A 19662-nucleotide genomic window follows, 5' to 3' on the forward strand; every position below is an offset into this window, starting at 1 on the left:
GGAGCCTGGTGGGCTGCCGTCTATGGGGTTGCACAGAGTCGGACACAACTGAAGTGACTTAGCAGCATTGGTCCAAATGAATCAAGAAGACAAAGCCTCTTCCTGGAATTTAGGGCTGCTGCTGCACTGAACCCAATGACTCATTGCAGCAACATCACTCCTTCCTGGCAGAGGATGAAGTTGAAGCAGGTGAGGATAGAATGGAGGTAGGAGAGGAGTTCAGCAATGCTGATTGTCATCTCTACTCCAGATCCTCCAACTCTCCTTTTTCTAAAAAGTGAATCATTCATTCTTGGTGATAGAGACACTGGGTTCCTGGTAATCATGTCTTCTGAAGTAGTACAGGTCAAGGAAAGTAACAATTCAGCAATTTCATGTATTAGATGATGGTATGTCAGGGAGAGACTTAAAAGTGTCAAATCCTGATCCTAAATGCTTTACTGTAATTTATATTATACTGTTTTCCTTAGAGTCTTTGTTTAGCTTCACTCAGTAGCATCTGAAGAAAAACAAGTACCTGATTTCATTTAATAATTAACATGGGATTATGTGAAATTGGTAAAGCTATGGTATTTTCCCTTTGCTTTTAAAGACAAAATAGCATGTGCTATGTACATAGCGTGGTGACATACTTTATGTTGAACCCTCTGTAGGTAAATGTCGAAGATTTTTTGATGCCCAGTGCCCTCAGATCTAAAAATTGTGGTGAAAGAATAGTACTTTGCTACCCTGCAAAACAACCATCTCTTGCCTCCTGAACTCATAATTATCAAAATACAAGTTTAAAAAATAGTGAAAGCCCCATTATTTTTTAGAGCCCTGCCCCCTGAAAAAAACAAGCCAAACACTGACTTTTTAAGGCCTTCTTTCTAGAGCTGACATTATTTATCCATTTCGATTCATGACCTTGTCTGAAGGAGTTTCTTTAACTCTGGATACGTAAACATAGCATCATTTAAAAATAATTGAAATGACTCTACAGAGTGAGACTCATGAAAGTGTCCATTTTTTTAAAAAGAAGAATAACTAGAACAACAAAAGAAAGAAATAGTAAAAATATATGCTACTCGTACTGCCAGAGCATGGACTTTTAAAATAATCTCAGGAATTCCCTGGTGGTCCAGTGGTTAGAACTACCCACTTTTGTTGCTGAGGGCCTGGGTTCGATCCTTGGTCAGGGAACAAAGATCTTGCGAGTTGCTTGGTGTGGCCATTTTCACAACGTGTCAAGTAAGTGCTACTGAGACTCAGAGTGGTTAGTTTCCTGTTCCCAGGATCAAATATACAGAAAATGCCAGGATGTGAGACAAGTATTTGCTCAGTTTATTCTACACCCACTTCACTTTATATGTGTGATGTACAAATGACACTATTGCAATTATATTTTCATCTCTTTTGAAGTTCAAATTTGGGTTCAAATTTGTGTCTTTGTTTTAGGTAACTTTAAGGATTGTCTTCAGTGTCTTACTTCATGGGGCTCTCCTTTCCCTATATCAGGGCCCTCATTTCTAACTGCAAACAAATGACCACTCTCTAGGTCTAGAATAGCTTGAAATTTCACAATGTAAATATACATCCCTTCAACAGGGATGCAGTTCTTTCTTTCCTATGCCTTCTTCCTGTTATCTCCTGGCCTCCAGCACCTACCACTCTGCTAGTGACTTATTTTTGGGTTTAAAGATCCTAAAGATCTCTCTCTGTATCTGAGCTCCCTGGTGGCTGTCCTCGAGTTCCTCCTGGTCAACATTCTGCCTGCCTGGGCTGGGGTTGGGGAGGATGTGGTGAGGGGAGAGGCTCTCCTAGGTTGGACCAAAGCTGAAAATAAATGGTTGCCATCACAGCTCTTGTGGAATGCAGCTAAAATCTTTGTTTGCATATAGCAGCTTTTGTTTCTGTGCTTCAATCATTTTATGTTCAAGAATTGTGAAAGCCCCACGGACAGAAGTGCCTGGTGGGCTACAGTCCATGGGGTCGGAAAGAGCTGGACACAACTGAGTGACTAACATACTTGCTTTTCAATCATTTAATGTCCACGAATTGTGTGAGCTACACAATGAATGTAGATTTTAAAACAATGCAGACCATCCAAATTGGATTGTCTATAATGTTTTGATTAAAGACATTTCTGTTACTATTTCTGCATTTTTCCACACATTCATAAAAATTAAACCTGAAGCACATACCATAATGAAAATAAGTATCTAAGGTGTCATCTAAATAATCAAGATTCAATTCACGCTGCTACCATGTATTGTATTTTACTTTTCTGAAAGTCAGCTCCCCTTGAAAGACACTTTTGATAAATTTCGTCAGATATTTTACTAATCCTAATTCAATGTAACAAATATTTTTAGACTATCTATTATTTGCTTTATTCCAAGCTAGAAACTGGCCTTATGAAGTAAGTATAAGAGTTTCTCCACTCAAGAAGTTTACAGTCTAATTAGAATATCCTAATAAATAGGTGTTTGTGTGTATGTATGTTTGTACATGAGACAATCAGATAAATACAGCATAATATATGGTTATGCTGTAAAATGTGGTGTTTAGATGACAAGTATGATAGGAAGTCACAGTACTGAAAGCATTTTGAGTTTCTTCAATGTGCTAGCCGTTCTAATCCCCTCCTCTCAGCTGTGAAGTTTTGACTCAATTTCGAAAAAAATAATATCCTCAACAAAACAATTTTAAACCTGTGGCTTTTTTTATCCTCTGTTATTACTTTTCTCTCCATGTAATAAAGGGGCAATGTGTTCCTTTATCCTCTTCTTACTCTGGAGTCACTGAGCCATTTTTTTACTGTCTTTTTTGTCTTCCTGCCAGTTGCATCTCATTTCTTATTTTGGTTCTCCTGACTGTTCCAAAAGGCTGACCTAAAGTCAAATTATTTAATATCCTGGGGGAGAAATAATTTCTTTCTTATTCTTATCACTTTGTTCTTCATCTTTAAGTTTAAAGCTTAATTCACCAATTGGTATATTTTTATCAAGTCCCCATTTAAGGATGATGTAAGGTGACACATACCTCTTTTCTTCAAAAATATTTTTTACAATTTTAGAATTGCAAGTTGTCAACATTTGTGTGTAAATATTTCTAAAAAAAATTCATAGGGAAATTTGAAATAAATCTACACATATAATATTTAGAACGTTAACTGTAATAAAACCCAAAACTACATCTTTAGATGAAAACTTTTTTTTTGATGAAATCATAAAACCCCATCTTATGCTATATTTAATACTTTTATAAAGAGTAAACTTTGAAGAAATAATCTGAAAATGTGTCTAGCTAGAATAATGGAAAAGTATGGTACATCATGAATCAATATAAATTTATTTTTGAGGAAAGCAAAATGACCAGGATGGACAATGAAATGTTTCAAGCACTATAAAATGTATTGAGTTCCAAAAACCAGACAATTTTGTATAAAGTAACTTTAGAATTGGTTTTCCCCTGGATAATAAACAATGGTGAAATGTACTAAAAATACAGAAAAACATATTTTGAGAAGCACATTAAATCAGAGAAATGATATTGTCATAACTGATTCCATAAAGACTCTCAGAAAAGCAAACTTGATATAACCAGTGTGACGCTTAAAATGGGGAAACCAGCTATCAGGGGTCAATGAGAAACAACTTAAAAATGCCATCAAAAAGTTTGGAAAAAATCTCTAAATAAGACTAAAAACAACCCCCATAACACATTGGCGTATATGATTAAGAGGAAGTTTTACAGTGTTTACTCTATTTATTCTGGTAATGTGGCTACTACTGGTCCACGTATTCTCCATGACTCTGTTCAAAGTGACTCCTCCTAGAAGCCTAGAAGCTTCTACCTCTCTCTTGAGTCTTGGACTTTTACCCTAATTTAGATTTTCTTGGTCTTGACATTTTTATTGATATGTTAATATTTTGATTTTATTTCATATCTTTTTTATGAATAAATTTTAACATATAATATATGCATAAGATATGATGCTGAATGGATTATAGCTTTAAGGTCAGATCTCTCTAATGCCATTCAAGTTTTTCCTTATCTAGAAAAATAACCTAATTGATAATTGTAAATTTAAAAACATTGAATAATTATACCCAAGCTATTCTTTGAGAATATGATTTAAAATATAAAACAGACTCACAAGCTAATTCTTATCAATTAACCTAAGGGTTTAAGGTAATAATTTTGAAGGTAGGTTAAATGATTTATCTGGAATCTTTTACACTTGTTTGGGTGGTGGCTCTTCCAGATATTAGTTTTGTGATATCAGGTACTTTATTTAATCTATGCCTCTTTTTTATCTGAAAATATGAAAATTAATGGTGCCCATCTTGTAGGATTGTTTTGATGATTAAATGAATTAAGACTTTTAAAGTGTTTGGAATAGTAAGCAAGTATTTAAACATTATTTGTTTGTGTATTATTACTCATCTCCCAATGCAGTAACTATCTCTCCAGCTATGTCAAATATGTTATTAAAACCTATCCATTATCCATTGTTTTAGATTTCAGTTACTGAATTTTTCTTTTATTGAAATTTTATTTATTTTAAAATCTCATTGTTTATTTCTTTTGTTTTTTGTTCATACTTGTTCATACTTTCAAAACAAAAAATTTCCTTAGATATATTAAGCACAATTACTTTATATTTTGTGCTCTTTAAAAGCCTCAAGTCTGACACCACTTGAATTTAAATTCTTGGCTTGAGGAGTTTTGGATTATCCAGGAAGAATGGATTTAGACTAGGAACTCATACAAGGGCTGATTTTGGTTGAGAATTTTCCAGGAAATTTTTCTCTTTGTTCTTCTTCACCCAATGCCAAGGTTCAAGATGGGTGGTTTAACTTGCTATTGTTTGGAGCCATGAGTGGGAACAGACAGACATTTCTACTTCACTTTTTTTCTGAGGTCTGAAGGCTCTTCTTTAACTATAAATTTATTTATTTTAATTGAAGGCTCTTCTTTATACAGAGTCTCCCCATCTTTTGGTGAACTTCTGTCTCAACTCTCTTAAAGTCCTTGGGGGAAAAAAAAAAAAAAAAAAACCAAACTCAAGTTCGCCTGTATTCAGCAAATGCCCTTAGAGATTAAATTGGCTTTATCTTATTTTTTCCCTCCCAGTTCTTGAACTTATCCTTAAATTTATTTCTTTTCTTTCTTTCTTTTTTTTTAAACTGGGGTTCAGAACATTGAGCATGAAACGTATCCTCTTAAGTTTTAAAGTTTACAATATATTATTGTTGGTTATAGGCCCTCTAGGAGAAGGAAATGGCAACCCACTCCAGTGTTGTTGCCTGGAGAATCCCAGGGACGGGGAAGCCTGGTGGGCTGCCGTCTATGGGGTCGCATAGAGTCAGACACGACTGAAGCGACTTAGCAGCAGCATAGGCCCTCTTGTGGAGCAGCTTGCTAGAACTATTCATCTTGCACAAGTGAAACTTTATACCTGATGAACAGCTGCTTCCCATCCCCCCACCTCTTTCCCTGGCAACTCACCATTCTACTCTCTGCTTCCGAGAATCTGACTCTTTGTTAAGTGAAATCATGTAGTATTTATCATTATGTGACTGTCTTTTTTCACTTTTTTCACTATAATGTCTTCCAGGTTTATCTAAGTTGTTCCATGTGGGAGAATTTCCTCTTTTTAAAGGCTGAATAATAGTCCATTGTATAAATATACCGCATTTTCTTTCTCCTCTTCCCAATTGTCAGACATTTAGGATATTTCCTATCTACTTTACTGACTATGCCAAAGCCTTTGACTGTGTGGATCACAATAAACTGTGGAGAATTCTGAAAGAGATGGGAATACCAGACCACCTGACCTACCTCTTGAGAAACCTGTATGCAGGTCAGGAAGCAACAGTTAGAACTGGACATGGAACAACAGACTGGTTCCAAATAGGAAAAGGAGTATGTCAAGGCTGTATATTGTCACCCTGATTATTTAACTTCTATGCAGAGTACATTATGAGAAACTCTGGGCTGGAAGAAGCACAAGCTGATTGCTGGGAGAAATATCAATAACCTCAGATATGCAGATGACACCATCCTTATGGCAGAAAGTGAAGAGGAACTAAAAAGCCTCTTGATGAAAGTGAAAGAGGAGAGTGAAAAAGTTGGCTTAAAGCTCAACATTCAGAAAACGAAGATCATGGCATCCAGTCCCACCACTTCATGGGAAATAGATGGGGAAACAGTGGAAACAGTGGCTGACTTTATTTTTTTTTGGCTCCAAAATCACTGTAGATGGTGATTGCAGGCCATGAAATTAAAAGATGCTTACTCCTTGGAAGCAAAGTTATAACCAATCTAGACAGCATATTAAAAAGCAGAGACATTACTTTGTCAACAAAGGTCCGTCTGGTCAAGGCTATGGGTTTTCCAGTAGTCATGTATGGCTATGAGAGTTGGACTATAAAGAAAGCTGAGCGCCAAGAATTGATGCTTTTGAACTGTGGGTTGGAGAAGACTCTTGAGAGTCCCTTGGACCACAAGGAGATTCAACCAGTCCATTCTAAAGGAGATCAGTCCTGGGTGTTCATTGGAAGAACTGATGTTGAAGCTGAAACTCCAATACTTTGGCCACCTTGATGGGGAGAGCTGACTCATTTGAAAAGACCCTGATGTTGGGAGGGATTGGGGGCAGGAGGAGAAGGGGACGACAGAGGATGAGATGGGTGGATGGCATCGTTGACTCAATGGACATGAGTTTGGGTAGACTCTGGGAGTTGGTGATGGACAGGGAGGCCCGGCGTGCTGTGGTTCATGGGGTCGCAAAGAGCCGGACACAACTGAGTGCTGAACTGAACTACCTTGGCTATTCTGAATATGCTACAATAAACATGAGGGCGCAAGTAGCTTTTGAATGTACTTATTTCAGTTCTTTTGACTATACACCCAGAAGTGGAATTTCTGACTCATATGTTAGTTCTCTTTTTAACTTTTTGAGGAACCTCCATCCTCTTTTTTAATAGTGGCTGTATCATTTCACATTCTCACCAATAATGTACAAGAACTCCAATTTCTCCATATTCTCACCATTTTTTGTCTTCTGTTGTTTTTTGATAATAGCCATTCTAACAGGGGTGAGGTGATATCTTATTGAGGTTTTCATTCCCATATCCCTGGTGATTAGTGATGTTGAGCATCTTTTCATACCTGTTGGCCACTTTTATATCTTCTTTAGAGACGTGTCTATGCAAGTCTTGCTCATTTTTAATCAGGTTATTACCATTTTTTGATATTGAGTTATATGAATTCCTTACTTAGTTTGAATATTAACCCTTCATCAGATATATGAACTAGATATTAATTTACTTGCTGTATGCTCTTCGGTCCATTTCCAGCAACTTTAAATGTTGGTCTTTTTACATAATTTTCTACCAGCTTCTCTGGGAGTTAGGGAGGGGTGAATCCATGTAGCTCTTCATGTTCTCCTGCCAGAAATGAAACCCATGGATTTACTTTTAAATAATATAATAAATACATATAATAGAGATAGTATAAATATATGTGAACTATAATACTGATATTCATTCAATCTCTATATGGTCTTTATTTATACCACCCCTTGCTTTCTTTATCCTTCAAAGTGACCAAGTTCTTCAAAGTGACCAAAGTGATAGTTCATATTGTTTTCTTTACCTTAAAAAATTTTAGCAAATAAATATGGAGGCCTGAAATATATAATATTAGATATTAATTATTAATATTTTAAAAAATTAAACAAAGACTGTTTCCTAAATAGCCTTCTAGAACTCAGTTTTTTTACTCACATTATATTGAGACTTCTCCATATTGCAGCATGTAGCTGTAATTTAATCAGTTTTACTTCACTATAACATTCCACTGTGGATTTATTTATAAATCCTTTCTCCTTTTGATGGATACAGGTTGTTACCAGGACTAGAGGATCATTTGAAGTCAGTCGTACTGGTCAGGCTAAACAATTCTTTGAAGCAAAAGGAGCTAGAAAAGGTAAAAAAACAGTAGCTAACTCATCTGGAAAGGCTGATTGATAGAAATATTTCCTTAGTATCTGTAGAATTGGGCAGTGTGGAGTTGATGGGCATGATGGTGCCAATAGTAGGTAGGGTTCAGAAAATTAGCATGTTGTAGGCTACATTAAAGATTTTTTTTTCTTTACATTATTGGAACAAGATGCCACTGGTGACTTTTAGATACAGTGATAAGGTATAGGCAGAAGGTCTCATAATTTTGGGTATATACTTTGGAAAGCTCACTTTGGCTGTGTGTGGTTAATATAATGAGTGTGGGGTTCAGTTTTGCTAAGTGGTTGAGGGAAACTAGTTAGGAGATTATTGTTGAAGTCAAGAAGAAATAGACTGGCTTTATCAGAGTGGTAGCAATAGAGATGACATTTGACTCCAAAGATCATTATAATCTATGGTTAATTGGATTGGGTACAGGGAATTAGAAAAAAAGGAGGTCCAAGGAACTTCCAGTTTCCTGACTACCACAACTGGATGAATGCAGGTGCTATGATAGAGGAACGGAATAATCCTAAAAGAAGGCCACTGTTGTTGTCTTTAGATCTGAAAGCTAGTGACCTACATAGATAAATCCCGTCTTGTGGTTTTCCTCCTTGGAGACAATGAAGGAATGTCTCTTTTGTATATTTAACATTTATTAATCTCTCTTATCATGGCAGCTATTCCCACGTGGATAAAAACATGGCACTGACAGTTTCTGTCTCCTGAGAGTGCTTTGGCTCTCGCTTGGGTGCCAAGTTTAAACATCCAAGGGAATGTGTTCAGGGGCCCAACTTGCTCAGGTGGCTATCCTTGGACTATCAACAGTTACTATGTGAGAACATAGCAGATCCAGTGGGGCCCATGTGAGTGGAACAGGTTGAGAAGAATTAGGGAATTGTGGGCATATGCTTGGAGAAGGCAATGGCACCCCACTCCAGTACTTTTTCCTGGAAAATCCCATGGACGGAGGAGCCTGGTAGGCTGCAGTCCATGGGGTCGCTGGAGTCAGACACGACTGAGCGACTTCACTTTCACTTTTCACTTTGATGCATTGGAGAAGGAAATGGCAACCCACTCCACTGTTCTTGCCTGGAGAATCCCAGGGACGGGGAAGCTTGGTGGGCTGCCGTCTATGGGGTCGCACAGAGTCGGACACGACTGAAGTGACTTAGCAGCAGCAGCAGCAGAGCATATGCTACAGAAAGTATCCATGATATACTTGTTGCAAATAGCAGAAAAAACAATACACTCCTCAGAGGCCAAAGCTAGTTTGGTAATGTTTGCTTGATCTTGTTTTGGGTGGAACATAAGCACTCACAGTACTTCCCTTAGTATCATAAAGTACTGTAAAGATCTTGCTTTGGTACTTATCTAAGCCCTATAAATAATATAAAGTATTCATTTTGTGTGCTGAAATCTGGGATAAATTGTACTTTCTGGGTTATGGCACATAAAACATTTTATCTTCTTACATTATAATTTCCCTACTGTAGTTTTCTGTCCTTATTAAAAAAAAAAGAAACTTGGTTATAGTAAATGTGGTATAATGCCATTTTACTGCACCAGGAAACTGTCAGTTTATTCTATGAGACTATGAATTTTATGTACTTCCTATTGTGTGTATAAGGAATCTCTGGAGTTTCAGCTCCTTATTCGAGTAATCTGTGTTCTCTCTCAACCCATCCTCTAAAATCTTGCTCACTTTCCTGTAAGAAGTGTTAAATTATTTCTTTGATCCAAAACTGATTCACCTGGGTAATCATCCCATCATTCCACTGGGGTTAAGTGAGTATAAAGAGTATGGTGATACTTAAAAAGGAACCTGAAAAGATAAACAGGTTATGACTAAGATGAAAAACTGAAACACAGTTACTTGAGTGTAGATGATTAAGGCAAAGGGAAAAAGCCAATTATCTTATGTTGAAAGATTTTGGTCAATAATTTAAAAGCTTTTCTATTTGCATAATCATTTTGCATCAGTGTAGGATTGTTTATCTTTCTGTATGGCCCATATTGATAAATTGTAAGTTGTACTTCCTATAGTGAAGGAAGGATAGTGGCACCATAAGATATCCTTTCGTCTTCAAGTAAACATACTAGTTTATGACTTTTTAAAAGGTAAGAAGATTATTTATATTATTTTGTATTTTGATTTTTATTTACATAGGTTCTTATGTTTCCATCTCTTTATGTTTTCCTTGAGAAACTCAAGGTGGTGTTGGTTTACAGGAATATTGAAATTATCATCGAGAAGATATGAGTACCCATTGATCTTTGATCTGGACCCAGGTAACTGGGAGCTCTTTACCCCCTATCCTTAGAATCCACTTTTTTTTCCTGCAGTGGGAATTGTTTTCAAGGATGCAGCCTTGAGAGCACTGTATTGTTGAGACTGAACAGTATATGTGATTGAGCCCAGTTAAGGCCCCTAACCTTTGAGATTCTGGTGGGCATGTTCAATGATCTATCCATCCCGCTGTCTCCCAAGACAAGCCTCCTATGTAAGTTCCCTTGTTTATTAGTATTGCCATCTACCAATCTGAAGTGCTGTGTCTTTTTCATTTCTCCTTGCCCTCCTTGTATGGGGGCTAGTTTCAGGTTTCATCTGGGAGACTGTCCAGGTTTGTGAATCAACAAAAAGATAAAAAATGTTTTGAGGTTTAGAAAAATTGAACGGTGAAAGTCTCATATTTATGTGTTTTAAGCCATTTGAGATTTTCCCCCCTAAATTATAGCAACTCTTAATTGGATATGTATGGTATATTGTCATACAGCTGAATAACAAAGAAAAAAGGAAAACTCTAGCTAGGATTACTTTGCTACTCTCATTTTATCTTGGAGTATCATCTGAATATTTTCAAATTCCAGATTTAAATAAGTCATATTTCATATGTTTCTCTGTCTCTCATTTTTAATTCATTGTAGTTGCAGGGATATTTTGAGTCAATATTTTCTTAGATTTTTAAAATTATTACTTGAGTTAGAAGCAATGCTTAGACTAGGATAAATTTATAGACTCTCCTATTTTGTGCATTTCATAGGTACTGAAGAAAGGAGATTCAGTATATATCTTTCTTACTGATCATGCTTTACATCTACTGTTCATTCAGTTATTTGTTTATCAACATTTGTTGAATATCTGTGATGTTTATAGGAAGGGGTAAGTAGTAAAGAAATGCAAACCTTGCCCTTGTAGCAAAACCAAGCAAAACCTTGTATGCAAACCAAGTATTATGATCAGGAGTGATTAATGTATTGGTGTGGAATGGAATTCAGGGCAACAGTGCATGAGCCTTACAGGGTTTGAGGAGACAAGTCAGGTGAGTGTCCTGTGGGAAGTATTTGAATGTAACATTAGGGGATAAATTGCTAACTGTGTGGAACAAAGAGATAGGGTATTTCAGTTAGGAAGAATCATGTGCACAGGTGTGGAAAAGATAAGCTCCTTGGGGATAATGTGTGGGCTTCCCATGGCTTAAACTTCAGATGCCTTTGAGGGGTGGCAGGTGAAACCAGAGAGAAATATAGCAGCCAAATAAAGTTCAAAGGTGATGGGAAGCAATGTGCATGCGTGCATGTGTGCTAAGTTGCTTCAGTCATGTCTGACTCTCGGCAACTCTATGGACTGTAGCCCACCAGGCTCCTCTATCCATGGGGATTTTCCAGGCAAGAATACTGGAGTAGGTTGCCATTTCCTCTTTCGGGAGATCTTCCTGACCCAGGGATCAAGCCCATGTCTCATGTCTTTCTGTTCTATCCATTAAAAACCATTATTAACCTTTCTTTAATTTTGTGAAATCTCTCCCAAGCAATTGTCTACCTTAGAAGTCATCCAAAGTCAGATTTGTACAGCTTTGAATCTTCTGATCAACAACCAGTTCTCCATTTCACTTTGTAATTGCTATGCTAGGTCTAAATCTGATCACTATTTCTTTAAAGTTGATAAGCCAAATACAGTTCCTTTTCTTCCATCTTAAATACCAGGGACTGCTATTGTGAATTGATGAACTCCTGTTATTTGTGAAATTACCTCTATTGTTACCATCTGACAAATTACTAACCGATACACATTACAAAAATGCCAGGTACTTTGGCTCGTTTAACTGCTTTTCTTCCTTCCCCCCATGATTACTGTCATTTCTTTTTTTTTTTAGTTCTGTGTTAAATCACCATCTAATTATGCATCATCACAGCAACTCATAACAAGTTGAGCATGTCTCGCTCCTAAATTCTAAAAGCAACTCTGTTGAGCCAGGCTCACAACGAGGGTGTTGTCCCTTCTCTTGACCTTGCTTTACCCTCTGGGGCTTTGGGATTTTTGAGTTTTGTGATTATGGTGGGAACCTGCTCAGAAAGTGGTGTGCTTTGGAAAAGTTTGTTGGTCATTTGGGTAAGGAGACGAATAGGGAACAAAGTCAGAATCATCTCCCAGCTGTTTCACTGACAACTTCAGATGACCTGATTTGTTTTCTTATTTCTAATGTACCTTTTAATAAAAAAGCATTGACTGATGGCAAGCTGGAGGTTGAATCGCAAATTTTTAGCTAAATATGATAATTTTAAAAATAAATGCTTAGTAGAGCTACAGGCTTCCCAGGTGGCTCAGTGGTGAAGAATCTGCCTGCAATGAAGGAGATGCAGGTTCTATCCCTGGGTCACGAAGATCCCCTGGAGGAGAAAATGGCAACCAACTCCAGTATTCTTGCCTGAAAAAATCCCATAGATAGAGGATGGCTTACAGTCCATGGGGTGGCAAAGAGTCGGATACGACCTAGCACAAGCGCGAGTAGAGCTACAGGTTAATTAATCTGTTTTCTCATCTATTAAATTAGCATAATCCTTCCTATCTCACAGAGAAGTTATGAGGATAAAGTATCCTAAATTATTGCTTGGTGCCCACTTGTTAAAGGCAGACTACTCAACACAGCTTTCAGGGAACATTGCCTTTTCTTTTTGTATAGTTATGATCTGAATTCAAATTTCAGGTGGTAGATTTAGGGAGTCCAGCAGAAAGTATCAGTTTTGATCCTATTGAATTTCCATTTAGAAAGTGTAATCTAAGTTGACTAGGGCATGAGAAAGCCATTCTCCTCCTGTGGTCCCCAGTGTATTTCAGGGGCTCCATGAAGTCTATTTTCATTTCTCATATATTTTTATTTTGATGCCTCTATAAAAATACCAAAGAATTTCAATAGGTTCATTTATAATCATAATCTCATCTGGGTTCATCACCTGTTCTCATTTATCAGCATTGCCAAGGAAAAGTGTACATTTTTATTTTTATTTAATGAAGAACCAGCTGCTTTAACAGATGTTTCATAAATTTAGAAGATACCCTGTACTTCCCTATCAGTGAAAGAACACCTAAATGCTCTCGGCATATGCAACAACCGATATAAGTACTTTGCTTCCTTGACCATTAAATTTCTTTGAATAAATTACAAATTATTCAACTCCTCAAATCAATAATCAATATACAATGGCAGATTGCACAGGCCTGTTCATCTTTCCTTTGTGTTTTATCTTGAAGACCATTATTCAAAAAGTGTTGGCTATAATGCATGGTAATTGGTGTTTCTACAGACTAGCTTAATCTATAACCCATCAATATAAGTATTATTATTTCCATTTAAAGAGGAAGAACCAGAGGCCTAGTGATGCTAAGGTCATTAAGCTAGAAATAGCAGAGTCAATATTCAAACTCAAGTCTCTCTGACTTCAAAACACATGTTCATTTTGTCCCTACCTACCCTACCAGCTTGGAGAAGGAAATGGCAACCCAGTCCAGTATTCTTGCCTGGAGAATACCATGGACAGAGGAGCCTGACAGGCTACCATCCATAGGGTCACAAAGAGTCAGACAAGACTGAAGTGACTGAGCATGAAGCACCCTACCAGCTGTGCATAATTCCATGAACATTTTCTAACAAATGTATAGGAAATATTCTCTTAGAATTCTCTTAAGATATATACTGTTCAAGGGACTCATGAAAGTCCTTCTTAATTACCTCAGATTACTGATGCTGATTAAGAAAAGAAAGAACTGGGGCTTTTACAGAAACAACAGAAACAAAAAGGACTTTTTTGGTCATATATCCTTAAGAAGTTAGTGCCTGGTCAGGACACACTAGACCAGGGATCAGAGTTTCTGGGAAGAAGAAGGACTCTGAGATGTGCCAGTGGCGAGTGACCAGTTAGTGTGGGAGGAGTCTGCTGTGTTCTAGAGTGAGTTATGGACTTGAAACATCATCCTTGATGTCTATGGACACATTCCCGTTCTTAGAGTTCACTGTGCTAAAGATTAGAGATTACTTTTCACGCTCAGATCTTCTGAGTTACTCTGCATCTTTGAAGTCCTAACTATGCTTGGAGGTGGGAAGTTAGAATATAGTTTACAATTTAATTTCAGAAACATTACCATCTTATTCCCAGCCAGCCTCACACAGATGGTTATTTTATTGAGCCATCATGAGTGTTTTGTTTTGCAAGAAGAAAACCTTTTATTTTTATTCTCATTAAATTAATTAGAAGAGAAACAACATATGATTTCCAATTGTCTCCCTGAATTTTTTTTTTTTACTGTCAAAGCTGAGTTACTTTCTAGTTGGTGCCTTGATCATTCTATAGAACCAGGTACCCTTGTTTACTCATTTGCTTCTCTTAAACATCTCTTGCTAGGTATCTACTCACTCAGTACCCATCCATCCATCCATTCATTCATTCATCTGTCCAATGCATCCATCCAATCATCCATTAATCCATCTAGCTATTAATTCATTTTTAATGAATTAAATCAGTCATCATCCATCATTCAATCTTCACTTCCTTTTTGGACACTGTGTTTATACTTTATTGAAATATTTTGTAAAAGTACCAGTAATTAAAATGCCATAGTTTCTATGTGCAGCTATTTATTTTATTGTAGGAATTAGAGGGTATTAAAGAACATCAGTTCACTTCAGTTGCTCAGTCGTGTCCAACCCTTTGCGACCAATGAACCGCAGTATGCCAGGCTTCCCTGTCCATCACCAACTGCCGGAGTCCACCCAACCCATGTCCATTGTGTCAGTGATGCCATCCAACCATCTCATCCTCTGTCATCCCCTTCTCCTCCTGCCCTCAATATTTCCCAGCATCAGGGTCTTTTCAAATGTGTCACCTCCCTGCATCAGGTGGCCAAAGTATTGGACTTTCAGCTTCAACATCAGTGCCTCCAATGAACACCCAGGACTGATCTCTTTTAGCATGGACTAGTTGGATCTCATTGCAGTCCAAGGGACTCTCAAGAATCTTCTCCAACACCACAGTTCAAAAGCATCAATTCTTCTGCACTCAGCTTTCTTTATAGTCCAACTCTCATATCCATACATGACCACTGGAAAAACCATAGCCTTGACTAGATGGACATTTGTTGGCAAAGTAATGTCTCTGCTTTTTAATATGCTGTCTAGGTTGGTCAGAACTTTCCTTCTGAGGACCAAGCGTCTTTTAATTTCATGGCTGCAGTCACCATCTGCAGTGATTTTGGAGCCCAGAAAAATAAAATCAGCCACTGTTTCCACTGTTTCCCCATCTATTTCCCATGAAGTGATGGGACCAGATGCCATGATCTTCGTTTTCTGAATGTTGAGCCTTAAGCCAACTTTTTCACTCTCCACTTTCACTTTCATCAAGAGGCTCTTTAGTTCTTCACTTTCTGCCATAAGGGTGGTGTCCTCTGCATATCTGAGGTTATTGATATTTCTCCCAGCAATCTTGATTCCAGCTTGTGCTTCTTCCAGCCCAGCGTTTCTCATGATGTACTCTGCATAGAAGTTAAATAAGCAGGGTGACAGTATACAGCCTTGGCGTACTCCTTTTCCTATTTGGAACCAGTCTGTTGTTCCACGTCCAGTTCTAACTGTTGCTTTCTGACCTGCATACAGGTTTCTCAAGAAGCGGGTCAGGTGGTCTGGTATTCTCATCTCTTGAAGAACTTTCCACAGTTTATTGTGATCCACACAGCCAAAGGTTTTGGCATAGTCAATAAAGCAGAAATAGATGTTTTTCTGGAACTCTCTTGCTTTTTCCATGATGCAGCGGATGTTGGCAATTTGATCTCTGGTTCCTCTGTCTTTTCTAAAACCAGTTTGAACATCTGGAAGTTTACGGTTCACATATTGCTGAAGCCTGGCCTCGAGAATTTTGAGCATTACTTTACTAACGTGTGAGATGAGTGCAACTGTGTGGTAGTTTGAGCATTCTTTGGCATTGCCTTTCTTTGGGATTGGAATGAAAACTGACCTTTTCCAGTCCTGTGGCCACTGCTGAGCTTTCCAAATTTGCTGACGTATTCAGTGCAGCACTTTCACAGCATCATCCTTTAGAATTTGAAATAGCTCAACTGGAATTCCATCTCCTCCACTAGCTTTGTTCATAGTGATGCTTTCTAAGGCCCACCTGACTTCACATTCCAGGATGTCTGTCTCTAGGTGAGTGGGAGTGATCACACCTTCATGATTATCTGGTTCGTGAAGATCTGTTTTGTACAGTTCTTCTGTGTATTCTTGCCACCTCTTCTTAATATCTTCTGCTTCTGTTGGGTCCAAACCATTCTGTCCTTTATTGAGCCAATCTTTGCATGAAATGTTCCCTTGGTATCTCTAATTTTCTTTCTTTCTTTTTTTTTTAAATTTTATTTTATTTTTAAACTTTACATAATTGTATTAGTTTTGCCAAACATCAAAATGAATCTGCCACAGGTATACATGTGTTCCCCATCCTGAACCCTCCTCCCTCCTCCCTCCCATACCATCCCTCTAATTTTCTTGAAGAGATCTCTAGTCTTTCCCATTCTATTGTTTTCCTCTATTTCTTTGCATTGATCGCTGAGGAAGGCTTTCTTATCTCTCCTTGCTATTCTTTGGAACTCTGCATTCAGATGCTTATATCTTTCCTTTTCTCCTTTGCTTTTCACTTTTCTTCTTTTCACAGCCATTTGTAAGGCCTCCTCAGACAGCCATTTTGCTTTTTTGCATTTCTTTTTCTTGGAGATGGTCTTGCTCCCTGTCTCCTGTACAATGTCACGAACCTCTGTCCATAGTTCATCAGGTACTCTGTCTATCAGATCTAGTCCCTTAAATCTATTTCCCACTTCCACTATGTAGTCATAAGGGATTTGATTTAGGTCATACCTGAATGGTCTAGTGGTTTTCCCCACTTTCTTCAGTTTAAGTCTGGATTTGGCAATAAGGAGTTCATGATCTGAGCCACAGTCAGCTCCCGGTCTTGTTTTTGCTGACTGTATAGAGCTTCTCCATCTTTGGATGCAAAGGATATAATGAATCTGATTTCAGTGTTGACCATCTGGTGATGTCCGTGTATAGAGTCTTCTCCTGTGTTGTTGGAAGAGGGTGTTTGCTATGACCAGTGCGTTCTCTTGGCAGAACTCTATTAGCCTTTGCCCTGCTTCATTCTGTATTACAAGGCCAAATTTGCCTGTTACTCCAGGTGTTTCTTGACTTCCTACTTTTGCATTCTAGTCGCCTATAATTAAAAGGACATCTTTTTTGGGTGTTAGTTCTAAAAGGTCTTGTAGGTCTTCATAGAACCGTTAAACTTCAGCTTCTTCAGCATTACTGGTCAGGGCATAGACTTGGATTACTGTGATATTGAATATTTTGCCTTGGAAATGAACAGAGATATGCTGTCATTTTTTAGATTGCATCCAAATACTGCATTTTGAAATCTTTTGTTAACTATGATGGCTACTCCATTTCTTCTAAGGGATTCCTGCCCACAGTAGTAGATATAAAGGTCATCTGAGTTAAATTCACCCATTCCAGTCCATCTTAGTTTGCTGATTCGTAGAATGTCGATCTTCACTCTTGCCATCTCCTGTTTGACCACTTCCAATTTGCCTTGATTCATGGACCTAGCATTCCAGGTTCCTATGCAATATTGCTCTTTGCAGCATTGAATCTTGCTTCTATCACCAGTCCCATCCACAACTGGGTATTGTTTTTGCTTTGGCTCCATCCCTTCATTCTTTCTGGTGTTATTTCTCCACTGATCTCCAGTAGCATATTGGGCACCCACTGATTTGAGGAGTTCCTTTTTCAGTATCCTTTTTGGTTTTCATACTGTTCATGGGGTTCTCTAGGCAAGAATACTGAAGTAGTTTGCCATTCCCTTCTCCAGTGGACCACATTTTGTTAGACCTCTCCACCATGACCCGTATGTCTTGTGTGGCCCCACATGGCATGGTTTAGTTTCATTGAGTTAGACAAGGCTGTGGTCCATGTGATCAGATTGGCTAGTTTTCTGTGATTTTGGTTTCAGTCTGTTTGCCCTCTGATGTCCTCTCTCAGCGCCTACCGTCTTACTTGGGTTTCTCTTACCTTGGACGCGAGGTATCTCTTCATGGCAGCTCAAGCAAAGCGCAGCCACCGCTCCTTGCCTTGAACGTGGGCTAGCTCCTCTTGGCCGCTGCCCCTGACCTTGGATGTGGGGTAGCTCCTCTTGGCCACGCTGGTGCGCCGTCGCAGCCGCTGCGCTGGTGTGCCGTCACATAGTATCAATATTCATAATATACAACTGTGTCTATGCATTCGTTAAATGTAATTTGGTAACATGTTTCAAAATTTATAATATATCTGCTTTTTGACCTAGTGAATCTGTTACCAGCAATTCATTCTAGAGACATGTTTGTATGTATCAGTTCAGTTCAGTGCAGTCACTCAGTCGTGTCCGGCTCTTTGCGACCCCATGAATTGCAGCATGCCAGGCCTCCCTGTCCATCACCAACTCCTGGAGTTCACTCAGACTCACATCCATCGAGTCAGTGATGCCATCCAGCCATCTCATCCTCTGTCGTCCCCTTCTCCTCCTGCCCCCAATCCCTCCCAGCATCAGAGTCTTTTCCAATGAGTCAACTCTTCGCATGAGGTGGCCAAAGTACTGGAGTTTCAGCTTTAGCATCAGTCGTTCCAAAGAAATCCCAGGGCTGATCTTCAAAATGGACTGGTTGGATCTCCTTGCAGTCCAAGGGATTCTCAAGAGTCTTCTCCAACACCACAGTTCAAAAGCATCAATTCTTTGGTGCTCAGCCTTCTTCACAGTCCAACTCTCACATCCATACATGACCACAGGAAAAACCATAGCTTTGACTAGATGGACCTTTGTTGGCAAAGTAATGCCTATGCTTTTGAATATGCTATCTAGGTTGGTCATAACTTTCCTTCCAAGGAGTAAGTGTCTTTTAATTTCATGGCTGCAGTCACCATCTGCACTGATTTTGGAGCCCCCCCAAATAAATTCTGACACTGTTTCCACTGTTTCCCCATCTATTTCCCATGAAGTGATGGGACCGGATGCCATGATCTTCGTTTTCTGAATGTTGAGCTTTAAGCCAACTTTTTCACTCTCCACTTTCACTTTCATCAAGGCACTTTTTAGTTCCTCTTCACTTTCTGCCATAAGGGTGGTGTCATCTGCATATCTGAGGTTATTGATATTTCTCCCAGCAATCTTGATTTCAGCTTGTATAGACAAAGACGTATGAATGAATATGAAAATAGAAACATAGTTAAACTATAGGTAACTTAAATGTCTATCAATAGAAGTCTGCTAATAAATAAATTTTTCCTGATAATACTATTTTAAAACTCAATTTAAATTTTTCCCA

This window comes from Bos mutus, chromosome 11 (assembly GCF_027580195.1).
Source record: "Bos mutus isolate GX-2022 chromosome 11, NWIPB_WYAK_1.1, whole genome shotgun sequence".
NCBI classification, from domain to species: domain Eukaryota; kingdom Metazoa; phylum Chordata; class Mammalia; order Artiodactyla; family Bovidae; genus Bos; species Bos mutus.